At 44.3% G+C, this 23087-nt stretch overlaps 1 protein-coding gene across 2 annotated transcripts in view; it reads left to right on the top strand.

The window, feature by feature from the left end:
• Window positions 1-23087, top strand: part of TRPM4 (transient receptor potential cation channel subfamily M member 4) — a 163603-nt gene that overhangs the window by 68727 nt on the left and 71789 nt on the right. The window lies entirely within an intron of this gene.

The raw sequence follows: 23087 nt of genomic DNA, 5'->3' as shown, positions 1-23087 counted from the left end.
CCGAACGCTGCAAGCTGCGTTCGGATGTCCGCCTGCTGAGCGGAACGGAGGCCAAGCGGAGCCTGACTGAGGCATTCTGAGCGGATCCGCCTCCACTCAGAATGCATTAGGGCAGTACGGATCCGTTTGGGGCCGTTTGTGAGAGCCTTCAAACGGAGCTCACAAGCGGAACCCCGAACGCTAGTGTGAAAGTAGCCTAACACTGCCCGATTGTTCGGCAGATAATTGTGATCCTCTTGCAGTGTAATACTGCATACTAAGGGGGGCAGGGCTTTTTTTTGAATACAGAGTGGGCACAGAGGGCTTTATTACTATGGAGGGGACACAGACAGAGGACTTTATTAATATGGAGGGGGCACCGAGGACTTTATTACTATGGAGGGGGCACAGAGGGCATTACTACTATGGAGGGGGCACAGAGGGCATTACTACTATGGAGGGGTCACAGAGAGCATTACTAATGTGAAGGGGCACAATGGGCATTACTAATGTGAAGGGGGCACAATGGACATATCTACTATGGAGGGGGCACAGAGGCAGAGGGCATTATTACTGTGAAGGGGGCACAGTGGGCATTATTACTGTGAAGGGGGCACAATGGGGATTTCTACTATGGAGGGGGCACAGAGGGCATTACTAGCACAGTGGGCATTACTACTATTAAGGGGGCACAATGGGCATTATTACTAATGAAGGGGGCACAGTAGGCATTATTACTATGAAGGGGGAACAATGGGGATTATTACTATGAAGGGGACACAATGGGGATTATTACTATGAAGGGGGCACAATGGGGATTATTACTATGAAGGGGGCACAATGGGGATTATTACTGTGAAGGGGGCACAATGGGGGTTATTACTGTGAAGGGGGCACAAAGAGGGCATTACAACTGTTAAAAGGGGCACAGAGAGGGCATAACTACTGTGAAGGGGGCACAATGTGGGCATAACTACTGTGAGGGGGCACACATCTGTACAAAACTATTGTGAAGGTTGTACAATGAGGGCAATACTACTGTGAGGCGGTACAATTTTTTTAAAGTATTGGGGACGGGGTGCCAGAGAAAGGACCCGCCACGGGTGCCTAACACCCTAGGCACGCCACTGTTTGGCTGAGACTGCTGCTGCCAATTGCTCAATGAACACGCAAATGTTCATCGGGCACCTCTGTTTGGCTGAGACTGTGCAACTCTGTTTGTTTCTATTCACCCCCTGCATACAGTTTTCTATGGTCTAAAATGCTGTTCATTTTCTTGTATTTTACCTGTTTTCATATGCTTTACATATTTGAGCTAACCTGATGGTTTCCCTGGCTTCATGTGCGTTCAGCTAATGGCTCCATTCAGTAGCACACACCTGCATAAACAATGGTCCATGAAATCATCATGGTTTCTGTACTTGAATGAAGCTTGTGGGGCATTGTGTCTTCATAGAAAGAGTACCTTCCATTAGTCAACAAAAAGAGTGCGCTAGGCAGCCTGGGGTGTCCAAGGGTTAATTTAAAGGGGACCTGTCACCTGTCCTGACATATCTGCATACCTCCCAAGTGTCCCTCTTTTGGAGGGACAGTCCCTCTTTTTGACCCAAGTCCCTCTGTCCCTCTTTGCTCCTTAAATGTCCCTCTTTTAGGTCTGAGGTACAGATTTGCACATTACGTTTACAATATTGATCCAGAATGTGTTTCTCTGGTTCATATGTGTGTGTATGTGTATATATATATATATATATATATATATATAAAGCCCGTCTTGCATATTATTTCATTATTTGATGAAATGTGGATTTTAGAAATTTTTATATTCAGATAATTGTTGTGCTATTGTGTAAACGAAAAACTTCTAATACAACGTATATAAATATGCATGAAAATTGGATCTTTCACACAATAAACCATAAGGCCCCTTTCACACGGGCGAGTATTCCGCGCGGGTGCAATGCGTGAGTTGAACGCATTGCACCCGCACTGAATCCTGACCCATTCATTTCTATGGGGCTGTGCACAGGAGCAGTGATTTTCACGCATCACTTGTGCGTTGCGTGAAAATCGCAGCAAGCTCTATATTCAGCGTTTTTCACGCAACGCAGGTCCCATAGAAGTGAATGTGGCCGCGTGAAAATCGCAAGCAAGTGCGGATGCGGTGCGATTTTCACGCATGGTTGCTAGGTGACGATCGGACTGGGGACCCGATCTGTATTATTTTCCCTTATAACATGGTTATAAGGGAAAATAATAGCATTCTGAATACAGAATGCAAAGTAAAATAGTGATGGAGGGGTTAAAAATAAAAAAAATTAACTCACCGAGTCCACTTGATCGCGTAGTTGCAGATCTCTGTCTTCTTCTGTGGTGACGTCACATCACATGATCCAATCACATGGTCCCTCACCATGGTGATGAACCATGTGATTGGACCATGTGATGAGCACAGTGACGTCATCAAAGGTCCTATTCCTGTGCACAGCAAAGAAGAAGACAGAAGAGATGCCGGCTGCGCGATCAAGTGGGTTAAGGTGAGTTAAATTATTATTATTATTTTTTTAACCCCTCCAGCCCTATTTTACTAAGCATTCTGTATTAAGAATGCTATTATTTTCCCTTATAACCATGTTATAAGGGAAAATAATACAATCTACAGAACACCTAACCCAAACCCGAACTTCTGTGAAGAAGTTCGGGTTTGGGTACCAAACATGCCGATTTTTCTCACGCGCGTGCAAAACGCATTGCAATGCTTTGCACTCGCGCGGAAAAATCGGTCATTTTCCCGCAACGCACCCGCATCTTATCCGGGCAAAAAACATGACGCCCGTGTGAAAGAGGCCTAAGTGTCCCTCTTTGACCTTCCAAAAAGTTAGGAGGTACAGTATGTATCTGATGTAATATTGGGAAACAGGCCCCAAGCTCTTATATCAAGATACATAATTAGGCTAAGTACATAGAAAATACCAAAAAGCCCTAATAATTGCACTCCACCAGGGGAGCAGAAAATCCAACCCCCAGAAAAATATAACAGGCTAGATAGATGTGTGTATATATGGTGTTAGTGCGTGGGGTGATACTTCAGCATATTGCACATCATGTCTGTGGGTAGGTTGCTATAGCTGTACATGGGCCTTTCTCCTGAGTAGTTTGCCATTTTTTGCATGTATATACAGTACAGACCAAAAGTTTGGACACACCTTCTCATTCAAAGAGTTTTCTTTATTTTCATGACTATGAAAATTGTAGATTCACACTGAAGGCATCAAAACTATGAATTAACACATGTGGAATTATATACATAACAAACAAGTGTGAAACAACTAAAAATATGTCATATTCTAGGTTCTTCAAAGTAGCCACCTTTTGCTTTGATTACTGCTTTGCACACTCTTGGCATTCTCTTGATGAGCTTCAAGAGGTAGTCCCCTGAAATGGTTTTCACTTCACAGGTGTGCCTTGTCAGGTTTAATAAGTGGGATTTCTTGCCTTATAAATGGGGTTGGGACCATCAGTTGCGTTGAGGAGAAGTCAGGTGGATACACAGCTGATAGTCCTACTGAATAGACTGTTAGAATTTGTATTATGGCAAGAAAAAAGCAGCTAAGTAAAGAAAAACGAGTGGCCATCATTACTTTAAGAAATGAAGGTCAGTCAGTCAGCCGAAAAATTGGGAAAACTTTGAAAGTAAGGGTTATTTGACGATGAAGGAGAGTGATGGGGTGCTGCGCCAGATGACCTGGCCTCCACAGTCACCGGACCTGAACCCAATCGAGATGGTTTGGGGTGAGCTGGACCGCAGAGTAAAGGCAAAAGGGCCAACAAGTGCTAAGCATCTCTGGGAACTCCTTCAAGACTGTTGGAAGACCATTTCAGGGGACTACCTCTTGAAGCTCATCAAGAGAATGCAAGAGTGTACAAAGCAGTAATCAAAGCAAAAGGTGGCTACTTTGAAGAACCTAGAATATGACATATTTTCAGTTGTTTCACACTTGTTTGTTATGTATATAATTCCACATGTGTTAATTCCTAGTTTTGATGCCTTCATAGTCATGAAAATAAAGAATACTCTTTGAATGAGAAGGTGTGTCCAAACTTTTGGTCTGTACTGTATGTGTGCCATGTGTAATTATTGACTTGATCACTATATTTTATCATCTATACCAGGGGTGTCAAACTCAAATTCATCGGGGGCCGCATCAGCAGTATGGTCACCCTCAAAGGGCCGGAAAACTTACAGTTACTTGGCTTGGCCCTTGGGGATCTCGGACGCCACTTCCACACTTTGGCCAGGGGCTCGGTGGAGCTGATGAGGTGTTTTATCCTAATGAGAAAGATTTCATAATAAGTATTTGGAGAAGGTGCAGAGGGATAGCAGAGCAGGGAGAGGCTGGTGCTGCTACTAGAGGGTCATACCATGGGGGAGTAATAAAGCCCACCATAATGCCCCCCCCCCCCAGTGCCAGTAATAATAGCCCCCTATGCCAGTAATATCAGCCCCCCTGTGCCAGTAATAGCAGCCCCCAGTAATAACAGCCCCCGGTAATAAGAGCCCCTCTGTGCCAGTAATAACAGCCCCCAGTAATAAGAGACCCTCTGTGCCAGAAATAACAGCCCCCAGTAATAAGAACCCCTCTGTGTCAGTAATAACAGCCCCCAGTAATAAGAGCCCCTCTGTGCCAGTAATAACAGCCACCAGTAATAAGAGCCCCTCTGTGTCAGTAATAACAGCCCCCAGTAATAAGAGCCCCTCTGTGTCAGTAATAACAGCCCCCAGTAATAAGAGCCCCTCTGTGCCAGTAATAACAGCCCCCAGTAATAAGAGCCCCTCTCTGCCAGTAATAACAGCCCCCAGTAATAAGAGCCCCTCTGTGTCAGTAATAACAGCCCCTCTGTGCCAGTAATAACAGCCCCCCCTTTGCCAGTAATAACAGCCCCCGCCAGTAATAACAGCCCCCCCTTTGCCAGTAATAACAAACAGCCCCCCCTTTGCCAGTAATAACAGCCCCCCCTTTGCCAGTAATAACAAACAGCCCCCCCTTTGCCAGTAATAACAGCCCCCGCCAGTAAAAGTATTGTACATAATAAAAATAATTTAAAAAAACACATACTTACCTCCATGTCAGTGATGCGATGCAGGCCTCTTCTGGCCTGTGTCCCATGCTGTATGGCTCAGGCAGCGCGATGACGTCATCGCGCCGCCTGCGCCGGCCTCTGATAGGCTGCAGGCACTAGGCCGGCAGCCTATCAGAGGAAGGGAAAGGGACACGCCTCTCCCTCCCCTACCGCAGCACAGGCAGGCATCTGTATCGCTGTCCTGAGGACGGCGATACAGATGACTGGAGATGAGCGCTTCCACAATGGAAGCGCTCATCTTCCTGTGCCCAGCCGCCGCCGCCAGCTCGCTCGCTGCGCGGGCCACATGACGAGGTCTGGCGGGCCGGATTCGGCCCGCGGGCCTTGTGTTTGACACCCGTGATCTATACGTATTCAGCACAGCACCAGTATTACTGCTCTGGTGAAATATAGTACCTAGTCTAGGACTTCTGTATTTTCCATATATTCAACACTATATATCCAGCTTGAAGTCAAGTATAGTATCTGCAGCTTTGTGCAATATTTATGTACTCAGCCTCAGGTATTATAAAGCCTTTATATGTACTAAGCTTTAGGGCTAACCATATTTTGTATGTATTCAGCTAGAAGCTAAGTGGAGTATCTATAGCTCCATGCAATATTCATGCATCAAGCCTTTGGTATTATTAACCCTGCTGGATCCAGCAAAAACGCTAGTGTGAAAGTAGCCTTATTCCTATTAAAGGGTTTGTCCCATGTAAAATATTTTACAGTTTTCAAACCAGCATCTGGATCTGAATTCTTTTTGTAATTGCATATGATAAAAAATTTAGCATAGCCATTGAGTTATTCAATAAAATGTATCTATATAGTGCCACCTGCTGTTTGTTTTTTTTCTTTTTTGTTTGTCCAGCTCACTGAGATGGCCGCACATGCTCAGTTTCATCCTTCTACAGCCTCCTGAGTTGGGATAGGGAGAGCTGGACACTCCCCTTGAGCTGCCAGCTTGACATGAATCTAGCAGAGAAATGAAAGGGGAGATCTCTGGATTCATGTGACGTACAGGGCTGGTTCTAGCTTTGTTAGAAAGAGGTTGCCATGTGCTATTTGGTGTCTGATTTTATTTTTTAACATTATTCATGAGATAACCCCTGTAGGGACCAGTAGACACACTGTAGGCGCTCTGTTTGCCTCCATATGATTCCTTCATGAGCCACTATTCATGTGGCCACACATTTAAATGTGGGGTAACAAAAGCCCTCCAGCCATAGAAGCTGTTAGGGTGTCCAAGGCCGAGGTGAACCACTTATTGGTACACCTCTTTTCTATCAACTATTGGTCCCCTACCTGATGTAGTGCCAATTTGTAAGTAAGGTAATAAGGTGGAACCGTATAACTAGCGACTGGTAAGTTTTACATTAATAACTGATAACCAGCATGGATTCAACCAAAGCCAACATACAGGGAAGGATTCTTTGCAGTTAGAGCTGTGGAATCCCCTACCCCAAGAGGTAGTAATGCCAGATACTGTCAGTATTTCAAAAAGGGGATAGATGATTATCTAATAGCAAATAATGTTGAGGGTTGTAATTAAGCAATTAATGTTGTACAATTGGTCTAGAAAAGGTTGAACTTCATGGACATATCTATTTATTCAACTTATGTACCTATGTAGCAATGCAATCAGTGCCTGACAAAAGAAGGGAACCTGTTGAAATATCTCCCCATAGATAGTGAAATAGCAGAAATACCTAAACTTCTTTGAATGTCAAGGTGATGAGACATTAAAGGGTTTCTACCACTTCGTTTCACATAATTAGCTTTCAGACACTAGCGATCCGCTAGTGTCTGCTCTACCGAACCATCCTAATATAATAGCTTTTGGGGCAGCCGTTTCGCTAAAAAAAGAACTTATATTGATATGCTAATGAGCCTCTAGGTGCTATGGGGGCGTTATTAGCACCTAGAGGCTCGGTCTACCGTCACAAACTGCCGCCGCCCAGCGCGTCCCTCCAGCCCGCCCATCTCCTCCTGAATGCGATCCTCCCTGTGAGCGTATGTATTCGGCGCATGCGCAGTGAATGTCTGACCGCTTCCCTGCACAGACATCTCCACTGCGCCGGCGCCGATGACGTCATAGTGCTCCGAGGAACAGGCGCAGTGGAGATGTCTGTGCAGGGAAGCGGTTAGACATTCACTGCGCATGCGCCGAATACATACGCTCACAGGGAGGATCGCATTCCGGAGGAGATGGGCGGGCTGGAGGGACGCGCTGGGCGGCGGCAGTTTGTGACGGTAGACCGAGCTCTAGGTGCTAATGACGCCCCATAGCACCTAGAGGCTCTTAGCATATCAATATAAGTTCTTTTTTAGCGAAACGGCTGCCCCAAAAAGCAATTATATTAGGATGGTTCGGTAGAGCAGACACTAGCGGATCACTAGTGTCTGAAAGCTAATTATGTGAAAACGAAGTGGTAGAAACCCTTTAAGTTTGTGTTCCGATGCAAAGGACATTGTGCTTTAAAGGGGTTATCCCATGACTAATGTAAAAAATGTTAATCAGGCATCATATAGTACATGACAGTCTCTTTCTAACAAAGCTAGAACCAGTCCTGTACCTCATATGGATCCAGAGATCTCCCCATTCATTGCTCTGCTAGATTTATATCAAGCTGAAAGCTCAAGGGGCGTGTCCTTTCTGCTGTAGCTAAGGGGGCGTGTCCATGCTCTCCCTATCACAGCTCAGGAGGCAGTTGTAGGATGGAACTGAGCATGTGCGGCCTTCTCAGAAAGAAATAAGAAAAAAACTAACGACAGGTGGCAGTATGCAGATACATTTTATTGAGTAACTCTGTGACTATACTACATATTTAATCACATGTAGTTACAAAAGTATTCAGATCCAGGTGCTGGTTTGAAAACTGTAGAATATTTTTCATGGACAACCCCTTTAATGAAGATATTCTAGTTTGTGTCATTCATTTTGCACCCCAACCTCATCTATTTATAGGTTTTTCTGTGTTCATGAAACATTACAATCGATCAGCCTCCATATTCACATAACTGTGATGTAAACCAGTCCAAAAATGTATTGCAATTATTGTAATTACATTAACCCTTTAATTACTATATTTAAATGAGCATTTGACTTTGTTTAAATTAGTGGTTGGTGACTGTGTTGATTTGTCTCTGAGCTCTTGAGCTGATACAGAAGTCACCTTGGTGTCATGCGATGTATCTCAGAAGCACAAGGAGTAGATTCTGAGCCTATTTTGTGGGGGGTGCCTGATGGGTTGAGATCCCAGGGGGAGGACAGCTACATCACTTGGCCATGTTGACCACGAGGTCCAAAGCTGTGTGCAGGAGGTTGTATGACAGCATACAGGATCCCAGCAGCTCCATGGAGCGCTAAGACAATCCACGTGCCACCATATGGTACTCTAAATGTCACAGTTTTTAGGAAGACATAGGGAGTCATTATTTAAACAGAAATACGCCTATTCAGGCAGATTCTGGCGCAGATTGCAGTGAAAAGTGCTCTGCACCGCAATCTGCGACTTTCCCTGCTCACGCCAGGTCGAAAAAAATGGACGAGGCTCATTTAGAGAGCTGCGCATAAACGAATGCCCACAACCGCAATGAACTGCAGCAATGTTATAAAGAAGAGTGGGCCAGAATTCCCTCCGGGATGATGTGAGAGACTTATAAAGTCATATAGAAAACTATCACTTCAGTTATTGCTGCTAAAGGTGGCTCTACAAGCTATTAAAGGGGTTGTGCAATTTATATTGATGAACTGTTTTTAGGATAAGGTCATCAAATGAAGATTGGTTGGCCATCTGACACCCGGGACCCCTGCCGATCAGCTGTTTGACAAGGAGGCAGCGCTCTATGCTTCCTAGTCTTTACACCGGCGCGTCGTCTCCTGTGGATCGGTGGCGTAGTGTAATGACAAGTACAAGCTCTTAATTTAGTGAATGGAGTGAAACTTCTGAGATGAAGTGAAGTGTAATGAACAGGAAGCAGTACTCTCAGGGAGTAACACCTCCTCTGTTAAACAGTTGATCAGTGGGGGTCATAGGAGTCGGACCCCCACCAATTTGATGTTGATGACTATCCCTGAAAGATAGGTCAGCAATTAGTAATCACTGCACAGCCCCTTTAATTCATGAGGTGTGCTTAGTTTTTCACACATGGCTATTCCATTTGGCTTCATTGTGGTAATATAAGTAAGGCTAGACTTCAAAGAGTGTGTACTTTGCTTTTCACAGGACTTTATTTGTGTAATAGCCGGAGGACAAATATATTTCAGAAGGCCTTCTGTTTTTTGTTTTTCCTATGAGAGTAGATTCAAAAATAGAGATAAGAATTTCTGATCTTCATGTCACAGAAATATAGTGTCATGTTAGGTATCTAGATGCAAATATCTCTGTTTATAAAAAGAAATAAAGCATTTGCCTTTGGGGCCTCGAGTTGGAAAGCTGCTGTAAAATGCAGAGGTAGTGGAGCCACTTTGTCAATGAATATGGCTTAGATCTACTTGTAAGGGCGTTATTTAAGAGGCCCCCATTGATTTCATTCTGTCCACACCTATACAGGGATCTGGTCTTGACTGCAAGGGAAGCACCACGCTGGTACCTCTTGAAATAGTCTCCATTCACTGACATCTGATCCAGGCTGGTTAATATATTTTATCATGTGGGATATGCCTTAATAGAGAAGACAACTCTAGAAGTGGCTTGGATAGTTACCATTCTTTCTTTCTAGCGTGTCTATTCAGGATGGGGTTCCCTGGTTGGTGACTTTGTATCCAGCAGAGAATACTCTGCATAGAGAAGTGTGCTGCCAGCAGATTTTTGTCTTCAGCTGACCCAGGCGGATCAAGAGACTCCAGTGTATGGCACCATAGTGGACAGGCAGAATCATAGTCGGTGCACAAACCTAGGTGAGGACATTAAATCCAGTAAAAAGGTACAGGGTCAGCACAATAAACAGGCGAAGGTCAGGGCAGTGTCACTACCAGAGCTTTGGGACGTTCTCACAGCTCTGTTTCTCCACCCCTGTGATGATGTCACTACTAGAGCTGGGAGGAGTTTCTCCACTACACTGTTTACTTTTGGTTTCTTTCACCACAGCTGTCCTTCATGTGTTTGATTTCCCTCTCTTTTATCACCCCTCCTCCTATGATATGATGTGGATTATAGTTCTCATCTCAGTTGTAGCTCTTGCTTTAGTTTCTTCACTTGTAGCTATCAGTTCACTGGACTGAGTTCTGCTGCAGCCTAGCACTCCGGATATTGCCGCCTGTCCTTGGATCCATCTTCTCAGCGGCTATAACACCTTCAGCTATGTCTGCAGACATTGTTGTATTCCTGTTTGTTTTCTGACTGGATCTGAGGTGGCCACGGTTCCCTCCATATACTGAGTAGGGCACTGGTGGCCGTGCCCCTTCCACTATTCAGGGGTTACAGTGGTCATTAGTCTTAGGCACGTGGGCATGCCTCGTTCCGCCATTTGGATCCGGGCATGTGCTTTAGCAGAATAGGGAAAGCGTTGAGGGTCGGACAGGGGTCACCCTTTATCCTCCCTAGTTCTGGGTCCAGTCAGTTGCTCTGTACTGTGAATTACTATTGTTGCTCACATACAGTCGTGACAGGCAGGTGGAGAAGGTACAATACAGTAAATGGGCAGTTGTTTGGCATGGAAGGTTAGATAACAATAAACATACCTTTGCAGTGACTAGGCAAGCTAGGAACCTTTTTTCTTAGGCACATAGGGTAGGGTGTCTTATATCGCCCAGGTACAGCAGCAATTAATTGGGGACAAATCACGCGTGGCCTAGGGAACAGATCACAGCAGACAGGAGATGAGGACGCCAAAAGAGGCCAGGCATGTGGAGCAGGGAAGAGATGCTGGTGGCCATGGACCACCTCCTTGCCAGGACTTGGGGAGGGGTGACTCTTCCAGTGTCCATGCCTGCCAAAGGAGGAGATACACAAGTGGGCACAGACTGGCAAAACAGTCAATGTTCGACCTTTTAAAGAGGCCTTGAGACATAAATATGCATTATAGCCAATTCAGTACCTCCTCTCCCCAGAGGAAGGTTTCAAATCGAAACGCGCGTCGGGGTGTGCAGTCTTCCTGTGGACCTGTTACTTCTATATACGGTATGTGACTTTGTTTTGTTTGGACCGCATGTTTTACCACCTTTGTTGCGGTTCTTTGCCTTTTTTGAATCGTCATGTCATTCATCCGTTATCTCCTACAGCTTGCACATGCACTTTACTGTTTGTTACATGTAGCTGTATAGATACAACTATACATTTGGAAAGAGTCACATCTGAGGGTTTATACCTTTTGCCCCCTACTTACAATTGATTATACGCACTTGCACTTTTATATTGAATGCATTCATTTGCATTGTGGACTCTTCTCAAGTGTATTTTTTGTACAGGAGCTTCTTCTATATACAGGCATCTATATCTTTGGTCACTTACCCTATTACTCTGTTATACTGGATAAACTCTCCCAGGATTGTACTGCACTATTTCTGCACTTGTTTGTCATCTCTTTGTATATGTTTTTTAACTATATGCTCAATAAAATAATATTTTTTAGCTTAATAGTTCTCAGTGTCTCTTTGTAGGTTATCTCATCTACAGATAGCGGTTTTGGGTTGATTGTTCCTCATCAGTGTGGCGCAACGCCCTCTCAGTTCTTTCTGCTCTGTACTGATGAGGGCCAATCACCCAGAAAACAGCCCTCTGCAGATTAGTTCTGGCTTGGCTATAGCCCTAAATTATGTCTCAAGATCTGTTAAAAAAAAGTTGAACATTGACCCAGCTTTATTTCCTTTTTTTGGAAAGAGAGCAGTATTGCATGGCCTATAAGACTCCTTACACCCACTAGACGTTCTCCACAAGGAGAAATAGTACCCCCCAACGCCCTGTTTCTAACATTAAAATGGGGATAATTCTTGTCCCCATGGATCCGGTTTCAGCCTTGATTGACCGCATGCAAGGTCTTTCGCTGGCGGTAGCAGATCTCCGTAAAACTGTGTCTCAGTTTCAGGTGACCGGTTCTGCTGGCGTTCATGGAGTTTGTTCCGAGCCTAAGATCTCGCTTCCGGATACGTTCTCCGGCGGTAGTGAGAATTTTGTTAGCTTTAGAGAGGCTTGCAAACTCAATTTTCTCATACTTTCCCATTCCTCTGGTGATGAGGAGCAGAGGGTGGGGATCATCATCTCGCTGCTCAGGGATAACGCTCAGTCTTGGGCCTTTTCGCTGCCGGTGGGGGCACGGCCCCTCCGATCGGTGGATGAATTTTTTGTAGCCCTGGGGCAGTTATATGATGACCTGGATCGTATTGCTCTGGCTGAATCTAAACTGCGTCTTTTATGCCAGGGTAAACAGTCCGCAGAGATATATTGTTCTAAATTTCGGAGATGGGCAGCTGATACTAGTTGGAATGATGCTGCACTCCGAAGTCAATTTTGCCATGGTCTTTCGGAAAGATTGAAAGATGCATTTGCTTTTCATGAGAGACCAGCGTCGTTAGAGTCTGTCATGTCTCTAGCTGTTCGTATTGACAGGCGTCTTAGAGAGAGAGAGGAGACTACTCTTTCCTGTCATATTCAGCCCAAGGACAGTGGGGCTATCTCATTCAGTGCGCAGGGGTCTCAGTCTGTCTCAATCCCCTCTGAGGAGGAGGCCATGCAGCTGGGTTTGCTTGTCTCTGATAGTAGAGGATTCAGCTCTCAGAGGAGGGATTGTTTCTGTTGTGGGGGTATAAATCATTTGGCTAATGTTTGCCCCTCTAGGAGATTCATGGAGTTTTCTGAGGGTAAAAAATAAAAATAAAATAAAAAAAGAAACCCTCTAAAAACTTTCCATTTGCTACTATTGGCAAGGTTGATGTGGAAATTGAAGGTTTGCCGTTTGCTTGTAGTTCCCGTTTTCTCCTACCTGCCAGGGTGGCGCTAGACAGCAAGAACATTGTTTGTGAGATTTTTGTAGATAGTGGAGCAGCTGTCAATATCATTGATAATCAATTTGCCACAACGTATGGTTTCCAAGTTTGCACTTTGGAAAAGGATATACCTATTTTTGCTATCGATTCCGCTCCACTTTCTCAAAGATCTTTAAAGGGCATAGTTCACAATATCCGTTTACTGTGGGTGACGCTCATGTTGAGGATATGTCATGTTTCGTCTAAAGCGGATTACCTACTCCTCTAGTGTTGGGGCTACCCTGGAGTGAGTTTTGCAGAGAGAATTGCCTCACGGCATCTCTTTCAGAGGTTTCTACCAAAACTGTGCCATCTTTTCTCTCTGAATTTTTGATGTGTTTTCCGAGAGTGGTGTCCAGGAGTTGCCCCCTCACCGGGAGTACGACTGCCCTATTAATCTCATCCCAAGCGCCAAGCTGCCAAAATCACGATTATACAATCTCTCCCAACCTGAAATAGTCGCTATGCGTACTTATATCTCTGAGAGCCTGAGAAAGGGACACATCCGACCCTCGAAGTCACCTGTTGCCGCTGTTTTTTTTTTTTTGTTAAGAAAAAAGATGCTTCTTTAAGACCTTGTCTGGATTTCAGGGAGCTGAACCGTATCGCGATTCGTGACCCATATCCGCTTCCTCTGATCCCGGACCTGTTTAACCAGATTGTTGGGGCTAAAGTTTTTTCTAAGTTGGATTTAAGAGGGGCATACAACCTAGTCAGGGTCAGGGAAGGGGACGAATGGAAGACGGCCTTCAATACTCCTGAGGGTCATTTCGAGAATTTGGTTATGCCTTTTGGTTTAATGAATGCTCCGGCCGTCTTCCAGCATTTTGTGAACAGCATTTTTTATCATTTAATGGGGAAATTTGTACTGGTGTATCTAGATGACATTTTGATTTTTTTCACCTGATGTCAAGACTCATCGGGACCACCTATGTCAGGTCTTGCTGATTCTGCGGGAGAATAAATTGTACGCTAAACTGGAGAAATGTGTTTGCGGTTCCGGAGATTCAATTTCTTGGTTTTCTTCTTTCCGCTTCTGGTTTTCGGATGGACCCTGAGAAGGTCCGCGCTGTGCTTGATTGGGAGCTTCCTGAGAATCAGAAGGTGCTGATGCGGTTTTTGGGTTTTGCCAATTATTACAGAAAGTTCATTTTGAATTATTCCTCTGTTTTTAAGCCACCCACTGATATGACTAAAAGGGGGTGGATTTTTCCTTGTGTCGGTAGATGCGCTTAAAGCCTTTTCTAGTATTAAAGAGTGTTTTGCTTCCGCTCCCATTTTGGTACAACCTGATGTCTCTCTACCTTTTATTGTTGAGGTGGATACTTCTGAGGTGGGTGTGGTCTTATCTCAGGGTCCCTCTCCTGCCAAATGGCGACCGTGTGCCTTTTTCTCAAGGAAACTCTTCTCTGCAGAGAGAAATTACGATGTGGGAGATAGGGAGTTGTTGGCCATCAAATTAGCTTTTGAGGAATGGCGCCATTGGTTAGAGGGAGCCAGACACCCTATTAACGTGTTTACCGACCATAAAAATCTAGCCTACTTGGAATCGGCTAAGCGTCTGAACCCGAGACAGGCCAGATGGTCTTTGTTCTTTTCTAGGTTTAATATTGTTGTTACGTTCCGCCCTGGGGTTAAAAATGTGAAGGCGGATGCCCTGTCACGTTGTTTTCCGGGAGGGGGGAACTTTGAAGACTCGGGTCCAATTTTGGCTGAAGGGGTCATCGTCTCTGCTCTTTATCCTGATTTGGAGGCAGAGGTTCAGGCAGCCCAGGCAGAGGCTCCTGATCTTTGTCCTCCTGGGAGGTTGTTTGTGCCTCTCTATTTACGACACAAGGTTTTTAAGGAGCACCACGATACTGTCCTTGCTGGGCACCCGGGGAGAAGAGCCACAGTGGATCTCATTGCTCGGAGATTCTGGTGGCCGGCTCTTCGTAAGACGGTTGAGGGTTTTGTGGCAGCCTGCGAGACCTGCGCTCATGCCAAGGTCCCTCATTCACGGCCATCAGGTTCTCTCCTCCCGTATGCCATTCCTTCCCATCCTTGGACGCATCTGTCCATGGACTTCATTACGGACCTGCCTCGTTCCTCGGAGAAGACTGTGATTCTGGTGGTAGTGGACTGTTTTAGCAAAATGGCGCATTTCATTCCCTTTCCTAGGTTACCCAATGCTAAGACGGTGGCGCAAGCGTTTGCTGATCACATTGTTAAATTGCATGGCATTCCTTCAGACATTGTTTCTGATAGGGGCATGCAATTTGTTTCCAGATTCTGGAAGGCCTTCTGTTCTCGCTTGGGAGTTCGGTTGTCGTTCTCTTCTGCTTTTCACCCGCAGTCGAATGGTCAGACTGAACGCATCAATCAGAATCTGGAGACATATCTGCGCTGTTTTGTAGCGGAGAATCAGGAGGATTGGTATTCTTTTTTGTCCCTTGCTGAGTTTGCTTTAAATAACCGTTGCCAGGAGTCCTCTGATAAGTCACCATTTTTTGGTGCATATGGGTTTCATCCGCAGTTTGGGACATTCTCTGGAGAGGGGTCTTCTGGTTTACCTGATGAGGAGAGATTTTCCTCGTCTTTGTCATTTATTTGGCAAAAGATTCAGGGTAATCTGAAGAGGATGAGTGAGATATATAAGCGTGTGGCGGATAAAAGACGTGTGCCTGGTTCGGACCTGAATGTGGGTGATCTGGTGTGGTTGTCTACAAAGAATATCAAACTGAAGGTTCCCTCCTGGAAGTTGGGTCCTAAGTTTATTAGGCCTTACAAAATCTTGTCCGTCATCAATCCCGTTGCCTTCCGTCTTGATCTTCTACAGACTTGGAAGATTGATAATGTTTTTCACAGGTCCCTATTAAAACCTTATGTCCAACCCACTGTACCCTCCTCTTTGCCTCCTCCTCCGATTTTTGTTGATGTTAATCTTGAATTTCAGGTTTCTAGGATTGTGGATTCTCGCATTATCCGCGGTTCTCTTCAGTACCTCGTTCATTGGGAGGGTTATGGTCCTGAGGAGAGGATGTGGGTCCCAGTGGCGGACATTAAGGCCACTCGTCTCATCAGGGCTTTCCATAGGTCTCATCCTGAGAAGGTGGGCTCTGAGTGTTCGGAGTCCACTCGTAGAGGGAGGGGTACTGTCACCGCCAGTTCTGTGAGAAGGTCTGACAGATGTTCTTCTCTACCTCTTGTATGACGTTCTTTGTTTTGGTTTCACTTTATCATCTCCTTTCCTTCTGCCAGGTGTCACTTATTTAGACTAATCGTCTTCCTTTATATTCCCTCCCATACTTCCTCACTTTGCGGTTTATACTACTTCCTGGATGAAGTGTTCACTGCTGGAGGCTGCTGCTGCTTGCTCAGATAAGTTTTTTCCTTTATTGTGTTTCCTTGCTGGCTTGATTCTAGGTGACCCTGACTCCGTCCGTATTAAGTGCAGGGAGCCGGTGGTCGTGTCCCCTCACTATTATAGGGTTTTCAGGTGTCACACAGTCTTAGGTACGTGGGCATGCAATCGTCTACCATTGAGACCCTTGAATGTGCATAGCAGTCAGGGAGAGCTCTTAGGGTTTTAAAGGGTTCACCTATATGCTCCTTAGTTTGGAATCAAGCCAGTTGCTCGTTTATTTATAAGTTCCAGCTATCAGCAATTTCATCTATGACAGGGATGTATGACAGAAGGGACAGAAGAGTTGCTCAGCAGCTATAACCTTTGCTTTAATTGAAAACTTTGACCACAACTTCTAAAACCTGTTTTCAGGGCAGGGATATTACATAATGACCTAGGTGATCCCTGCTCGTCTAGACAACAGTCTCCTCTGGCTCCAGGCTAAAGTTTTTTATTGCTGCGATAAGGAATATTTATCAGTATGACACCGTGCAGATTAAAGAGCTCAGTGATGGATTTGGGGCCCCCATACATATTAGAGTATTGTCGGCCAAACCTGCCATTTTTTGTTGGGTTGACTAACAATCTAATGTATAGAGAGCTCCTGGCTCTCCCCCAACAACATCTGAGAATCAGGCCCTTTTTATTTTATTGGACAATCTTTTTGTCCTCTAGAATGACAATTCTTCTCTCTCCCCACTGACAAACATACATTTTTGCCCAACAGCTATTGAACGTGTATGGGCACCTTTAATACGTATGCAAAATAACTGTAGAGACCGAGTTATAGGTCTTCAACACAATGAAAGCCAGATAACTCTCCAGGGAAGGAAAACCAAGCAAAGGGGTATCCCTGTTTTAGAAATCACCAAATCTACCATATTAAGTCGTCCCTATGTCTTGGGTTTTTTCTGGGTACTCTCATTTCCTCCCACACTCCAAAAATATACATTCTCCATCAGAAATTATGCAGGCAGCGATATTTGTCTGGCCAAAACCCGGTATTTATGCCGGAAAGCGGTCAGATCACCGCCGGACCTCATTACTGGTAAAGAACAGCCTGCGGAAAACATTCAACAGATATATGAACTCGGCCTAACTTGAATGTCTGACTCCTACTAATAATATTAAAGGGAATCTGTCACCCTGATTTTGAACTGTTTTCTAAAGTAATACATGAGTATTACTGGAGATAAGAAATCCAGATCACTATTTTTTATTTTCCTACTACCCCCGATCCCTCACTGACAGTGCTTAGAGCTGCATTGAAATACATTGTCAGGACTGCTGCGCATGTCCACATGAGTCCTCTCCATTATGTTATGAAAGCACAGTAGTCCAGACTGTGTATTTCAGCGCAGCTTTTAGAGCTGACAGCGGGGGAATCAAGGGCAGTAGTAAAATAATTTTTAAAAAGTGATCTAGAGCCGTGGTGGCGAACCTATGGCACGAGTGCCAGAGGCGGCACTCAGAGTCCTCTCTGTGGGCACTCGTACCCTGGATAAAGTCTATGGTGTACCAATATGTCTTAGACTCTTCCTGGCAATTATCAGCGCAGGGCGCACTGTGAACAGCACAGGCAGCGCACTGAATGTAGGCAGGCTATTGTAGCTAAATCATAAAGTACATGGAAGATATGCTATGCTGGACTGTAGTGTTCAGGGTAAATTGCTGTGTTGGCACTTTGCGATAAATAAGTGGGTTTTGGGTTGCAGTGTGGGCACTTGGCCTCTAAAAGGTTCCCCATCACTAGTCTAGAGTCTTTATCTGAAATACTACACATGTATTACTGTAGATTTTTGTCAAAAATAGGGGTGACAGATTCTCCTTAATGGGATTTTCTGGGAGTTCGTTATTGATGACCTACCATACTTCTCAGTGCTTCATAAGTTCTTCTTCTGGTGGTGCAGGACATATGAAAGATCGGCGTAAAATGCAGATTAATAAATTTCCCTCTTTGTCTTTTGAGGGGCTTTACACAGAACAGTTTTGATCTTTTTTTTTTGCAGCGGCCATCTATATGCCTTATAATTACATTACTCTCTATATGACTCTTCATGTATTCAGTCAGGTAGCTGAGTATAGCAGAAGTCATTGGGCTCAACCTAGATCCTGGTGGCTGTAGGTTCTCCACAGTGCTGTATACCAGCGAATGTGTTTTACCACTGGGAGACTGGTTTTGTTACCTGGGAAATTTCTCTCAAAGGATTTGGCTAATTATATGCAAAACAGTAATTGGCCACTACCTCTGGATGATTATGTATCCCTGAGATGGCATCAGTCTCAGGGGTCCAAAGAATTTGCAAAACGCCCATTCATTTCAATAGGCAACATGCAATACAGGGCGATTCAGAAAGGATGGTGCCTGTACAAATTCTGCTCATGAAAAATGAAAGCTGTGCTGGGATTGGTTGCTATGGGCAACAAAGTTTTCTTTTACACAGTTTTTATGAATCTGCCCCTTACGTTAGTTTAAACCTATACACAGAGGGGCAGGTTTTGGATGGGGACATTAAAGCAAGAAAAAGCTTTTTGTGTGTCGGAATTTGCAAAGAACGGGGTCTGTTGTGAGAGAGAATAAATTTGGTAAATGTGCTCAGCGTAGAAATTGCATTTCACGTTGGATGGTGCAATTCTAAACCACTGGCTGTTTATGTCATGGGAAAAGACCAAAGACTTTGGAAGACAGTGAACAGGATTTGTGTCGTGTACGAGGATAGTCCGAGAAAGTCGACCGGGCAGAGTAGTATCTTATGTGTATGTCCATATTAAAGGGAACCCGTCACTGGGATTTTGTGTATAGCGCTGACGACATGGGCTGCTAGATGGCCGCTAGCACATCCGCAATACCCAGTCCCCATAGCTCTGTGTGCTTTTATTGTGTAAAAAAAACGATTTGATACATATGCAAATTACCCTGAGATGAGTCCTGTCCCTGACTCATCTCACATACAGGACTCATCTCAGGTTAATTTGCATATGTATCAAATCGGGTTTTATACACAATAAAAGCACACAGAGCTATGGGGACTGGATATTGCGGATGTGTTAGTGGCCATCTAGCAGCCCATGTCCTCAGCTCTATACCCAAAATCCCGGTGACAGGTTCCCTTTGAGCATAAACATAGTGACCTCCTTTTCCCACTTTGTAAAAATCTGATATGGGGCTCCAAATAGCAACAAGACATTTCTTCTCCATGGCAGAGACTGAAAACCATCATCATGTTGCAGTTCCATTGTCTGTTTTGTCTAAACAACACAGTCACACCCATGGGTGTAAGGCTTCAGATGCCCAATTACCTGTATTTTTATGTGTCCTTTCCCCTTTGTCAGACACAAAGCCTGCGTAATGCTTTATTTTGTCCGTGGCCATGTTGTTTGCAAATTGTACACTTACTGCGGGGTTCCCTCCCAGGTGATTTTTGGGGATCTCAGCAGCACTACACCCTATGGTTAGCTACCTAGGCTGAACTATCTCATTCTGACCTATTTTCACCTGCCGCTCAGGAGCGGAGTGCAGCTGAGACACGTTTTTGAGACAATCCTCTATGATGAATAAGTCCAAAAACTACAGAAACGGGCACAAGCAGCTGGATTTCTCAAGTTGACTTAGCAGGAGCAAGAAATAGCTTTGGCCTGTTGCAGACTATTGATAAATGTGTCTTACAAGTAAAAAGACAGAAAAATCGCAATTTACAGACAAAAATATAGATAAAATCAGGGTCATAATCTCCTGCAATACAAAACCATGATGGTGGGCCAGGAACCCTTGCGGCCACCACTTCCAGGATCACGTGCCGTACATTGGACATGTGATCCCAGCCTGGGGTTAGAACCGGTTTGCAGACTCATACTTGCGCTGCGAGTTGTATCCCCTTTAATGATCCTGACAGGTTCCCTTTAAGATATCCCCTTTAAGTGCAATACTTCGTTTATGCGATACACTTCAGTATATCACTCTACATATACATATTCTTCGGCTGCCAGTGTTTTGTCTCCAGGGTGATCAACAGGTTGCTTTCGAAGGATGCGGTTAATTGTGTGCGAACAGGAATCAGTCAATTCCCTTAACGGATTAGTCACGAATCCCACAGATCAGTGACTAAGCTGGATTGAAAGCCGACAAACCAGTCCTACAAGCCTTTTCTCAGATCGACATGAAGTAATCCTAGCGTCTTTTTCTCGTCTTTCGCAATGCCAGTCCTCACTAGCTGGCAGCAGACAGTGGAATTGCCACTTTCAGGTGTTTGAGTACAAGTGCCTATTTTAGCACGGACATTTCCAAGACAGTTCTTACTATGACTCACAACTGGTGTGCCTTTACTACTTTGTAGCCACGCCATAATTTAAATTAACTGTATATTATACTCAATGTCTATTTGTGACTTATTACAATAAGTATCTATCTATCTATTATCGATCAATGTCATATCTATCTATCTATCTATCTATCTATCTCATATCTATATATCTATCTATCTTCTAGACTTTTCTTCACTTACTTATCTTGTACAGATCCTTTAAACGGCCTGGATCCCATTCATTTTAACATGACCACAAAAGATGCAGACAGCACACCATGTGCTGTCCACATCCGTATGTCCGCTCTGCATCCCAGTAAAATAGGACATTTCTACAGAAATGTGCATGAGGCCTTTTTCACATGCACACTGGGCTTGGCCATGAGAAAAAGGGAGTGAGCTGCCGCCAGACTCCTCCAGAGAACAAAAGGAATTGCGCATGTTGAAATTCAATATGCCTGACTCTTCTTTCCTTTTACATCTGCCGCCATGAGACTTGGCACCCTCCCATATACATTACATGGTTGGCCGGACACACCGAAATTGGCAAATTTGGCTATTTATGGCCAGCTCTAGTTACAGCCTGTCTCATACTTCAGAGCTACATTCACAATCCTAAATATTACAAAGTCACTTCACAAGGGGAGAGAAAGTCTTTAGAAACAATATTGTCCAAATGTATCAAGATGGCATATATTGCATTACAGTGAACCAAAGGTAGGCATATCTCACACCATGCTCTTCATGGCTGTGGTACCCCTACAGTAATGTTTTCACAAAAATTGGGGCTAGTCCATTGTGACCTATTTACTGAAGCCCTTTGATGTGATATATACCTGCCATAGAACCGTATGCAGATGCATAGATATGCATGTGACATAATGAAAGCCTAAACTCTCACAATACCAACAGATGCACAACACCACTACATTTTCACAAGTATGATTGCATCCTTATATTTACATGAATAATTAAGATTTCTTCAAAGTTACATAGTTTTTTGGACTGGAAAAAGTCCTAATTCCATCAAGTTCAATCTTTTTATACTTAGAAACTCAAATGGAACAGGGACGGACTGGGAACTTAAAGTGGCCCTGGGAAAAAAAACTAAAAGTGGCCCCATGTTGTAGGTGGGTATTGACAGAAGGCATGACCAATGTAAGCAGGCAGGGCCAACATAAGTAGGCTGGGCCAGTAATACTGTACTGTAGCACAGAATAGTGCTCCAGCAGAACCAAATACACAGTGCAGCACAAAATACTGCAGCCCCACTGCAGCATTCTACTCTATCACCGTCCTGAGGATGTCAATAGAGTTCAGTGTAGGAGGGATCTTACTTTTGCCAGCCGGATGCTCCTAGCATTAATTCATGCTGAGAGCATCAGATTGCTATGTACCTTACAGGAGGCGAGTGCCCCCCTGGGCATTGGCCCACCGGGAAATTTCCCTGTAGGGTCTATGGCCAGTCCATCCCTGCACAGGAAGGCCAAAACTGCTCTTCCTGACCTCGTCTGACAACTGGGCAGATCCCTGAATCAACATTCAATATTGAACATTCAATCATTACACCCTGTATATTAAGATGTTTTAATTCTTTCTTAAATCTATCCACACTTTCATCCTTTACCAAATCCTGTGGGATCATGTTCAGAATTGTACGGTTTGCACAGTAAAAGCAATGCTTTGGGACGTTATGATGAAATTGCAGTTCCTTTAACTCTAAGCGGTGACCCTGTGTTCTCTGTTAGAATATTTTTTATTACATTGGTTCTTATAGGGACCATTTACCTGTTCTTTTAGGTAATTGGTTCTTATAGGGACCTCTTCTTTTAGGTAAATACATTTAGTTTTGATAACTTTTCTTCATAGCATTTCCATTGTATCATATTCATCCCTTTGATGTCTTTTTTTATGGTCTAAAGCCAAAAATTGGGCTCCATACTGAAGATGTGGTCACACCAGTGCTTTATAAAGGGGTAAAAAAATATTTTCTTCTCTATAAGCAACACCCTTTCTGATACAGGACAATATGTTGTTGGCTTTTGACACAACAGCCTGGCATTGTGTGCTATAGTTTACTTTATTTCCAACATCTATACCCAAATCCTTTTCCATTGAAGACTCGCCCAGCTGTGATCCATCCAGGGTATAAATGGTTTGTTTAGATTTTGCTCCAAAATGTATAACCATACCCTCATCAGCATTGATCCTCTTCTGGCTTTTTCTGCCCATTTGTCCAGTTTATCCAGCTCACCCTGTAGGGTTGGCCATAGTGTAATGTCTGCAATACTACAGAGCTTTGTGTCATCCGCAAAAACAGAGAGAGTGCTATGAA

Source organism: Bufo bufo, chromosome 1 (genome assembly GCF_905171765.1).
Source record: "Bufo bufo chromosome 1, aBufBuf1.1, whole genome shotgun sequence".
NCBI classification, from domain to species: domain Eukaryota; kingdom Metazoa; phylum Chordata; class Amphibia; order Anura; family Bufonidae; genus Bufo; species Bufo bufo.
The sequence above is the reverse complement of the archived record's forward strand: the minus strand, read 5'-3'. Positions and strand labels throughout refer to the sequence as shown.